This window comes from Cucurbita pepo, unplaced genomic scaffold (genome assembly GCF_057944985.1).
Source record: "Cucurbita pepo subsp. pepo isolate OVF unplaced genomic scaffold, ASM5794498v1 scafford_160, whole genome shotgun sequence".
Taxonomy (NCBI): domain Eukaryota; kingdom Viridiplantae; phylum Streptophyta; class Magnoliopsida; order Cucurbitales; family Cucurbitaceae; genus Cucurbita; species Cucurbita pepo.
The window spans coordinates 10,001-12,500 of record NW_028258063.1 but is presented as its reverse complement, the minus strand read 5'-3'; positions in this window follow the sequence as shown (position 1 = coordinate 12,500).

Genomic DNA, 2,500 nt, shown 5'->3' with positions numbered 1-2,500 from the left:
TCCGTGGAAAGTAAGAACGTGTATAAAGCCTTGGACTATAAAAATATCATCAAACCCAATACCCGTGAAAAGTGAATGTTCATTTTCAATGCTTGTATTGTTGTGAATGTGGAGTGGTCGGTTTGTTGTAATTTTTTTCCTGGGAGCTAAGCAACATGAAAGAATGATTCCCACAAAATTTCAGAATTTTTTGACCACTCTAGCTATTTTTTCTAATTTCTTATTATTTAATATTTAAAAATTCATTTAAAAAAATTGGTTGGTTGAAAAACTATGAAACTTGATTTCTAGATCCATTAGAATGTCCAATTCATGAATCAATTGAGTTCATGGAAAAAAACATTCTAAAACTTGAGATATTTGACCGTATGACCGCTCAGAAAAATCGTATCTAGGCCTGACAGACCAAAAATGCCTCAAAATGTACTATATAGGGGGGTGACTAGTCTGCATGGGCTGGGCACGGGGCTACCCCCTATATCTTCCGCCACCCCCACGCCCCAAGCACTATGCGCCGCACATGGGCATATGCTTGGGGCGTCGGGGTGGTGGTCGGAGGTCGAGGGCGGTTGACGGCGGTGGTGCGGTGGCGGAACGCACACGGTGGGCAGTGTCGGAACGTTCCCGCACGCTCGCCAGCCCCGCCCTGCCCCACCCGCGTGCGCCCCGCCCGCTTGCCCCCGCGCGCTCGCCCTCATGCTCCAGCGCGCGCGCGCCCCCGTCCCGCCCCGCCAGCATGGTCCAGCGCGCGCGCGCCCCCCGCCCCGCCCCGCCCGCGTACTCCCGCGCGCGCGCCCCCCGCCCCGCCCCGCCCGCGTTCTCCCGCGCGCGCCCCCCGCCCCGCCCCGCCCCGCCCGCGTGCTCCCTTGCGCGCGCCCCCCGCCCCGCCCCGCCCGCGTTCTCCCGCGCGCGCCCCCCGCCCCGCCCCGCCCGCGTGCTCCCTTGCGCGCGCCCCCCGCCCCGCCCCGCCCCGCCCGCGTGCTCCCTTGCGCGCGCCCCCCGCCCCGCCCCGCCCGCGTTCTCCCGCGCGCGCCCCCCGCCCCGCCCCGCCCGCGTGCTCCCTTGCGCGCGCCCCCCGCCCCGCCCCGCCCGCGTTCTCCCGCGCGCGCCCCCCGCCCCGCCCCGCCCCGCCCGCGTACTCCCGCGCGCGCGCCCCCCGCCCCGCCCCGCCCGCGTTCTCCCGCGCGCGCCCCCCGCCCCGCCCCGCCCGCGTGCTCCCTTGCGCGCGCCCCCCGCCCCGCCCCGCCCGCGTTCTCCCGCGCGCGCCCCCCGCCCCGCCCCGCCCCGCCCGCGTGCTCCCTTGCGCGCGCCCCCCGCCCCGCCCCGCCCGCGTTCTCCCGCGCGCGCCCCCCGCCCCGCCCCGCCCGCGTACTCCCGCGCGCGCGCCCCCCGCCCCGCCCCGCCCGCGTGCTCCCGCGCGCGCGCCCCCCGCCCCGCCCCGCCCGCGTGCTCCCGCGCGCGCGCCCGCCCCGCCCCGCCCCGCCCGCGTTCTCCCGCGCGCGCGCCCCCCGCCCCGCCCGCGCGTTCTCCCCATCCATCACCCATTAATTGTGGAAGTACATGTGGAGTGGTCAGTTTGTTGTAAAAAAATTTTTGGGAGCTAAGAAACATGAAAGAATGATTCCCACAAAATTTCAGAATTTTTTGACCACTCTAGCTATTTTTTCTAATTTCTTATTATTTAATATTTAAAAATTCATTAAAAAAATTTGGTTGGTTGAAAAACTATGAAACTTGATTTCTAGATCCATTAGAATGTCCAATTCATGAATCAATTGAGTTCATGGAAAAAAATATTCTAAAACTTGAGATATTTGGCCGTATGACCGCTCAGAAAAATCGTATCTAGGCCTGGCAGACCAAAAATGCCTCAAAATGTACTATATAGGGGGGTGACTAGTCTGCATGGGCTGGGCACGGGGGTACCCCTATATCTTCTGCTACCCCCATGCCCCAAGCACTATGCGCCGCACATGGGCATATGCTTGGGGCGTGGGGGTGGTGGACGGCGGACGTGGGCGGTTGACGGTGGACGGTGGACGTGGGCGGTTGACGGCGGCCGTGCGGTGGCGAAACTTGCATGGTGAGGCAGTGTTGGGTGCGCCTTTGGGCGTGCGACATGAGCCTTGTTGAGAATGGAATGTTGCGATGTTGCCTTCTAACTTGGGCTGGCTTGAGGATGGTTGATGGCTGGTACGATGATGAAACATGCAAGGTGGGGTGGAGTTGGGTGCCTTCGGGCGTGCGACATGAACCTCGTTGAGTGTGTGACGTTGTGGTGATGCTTGGCCAGCCTTGGGCCAACCCTATGTTTTGAAGGTGTGTGGTGCCAGAACATGTTCGATTGGTTGGAATCGGGTGCCTTTGGGCGTGCGACATGAGCCTTGTTGATCACGGAATGTTGCGATGTTGCCTTCTAACTGGGAATCTCTAGTGTGAGGATTGTGGATGGCTGCTGGTACGATGACGAAACATGCAAGGTGGGGTGGAGCCGGGTGCC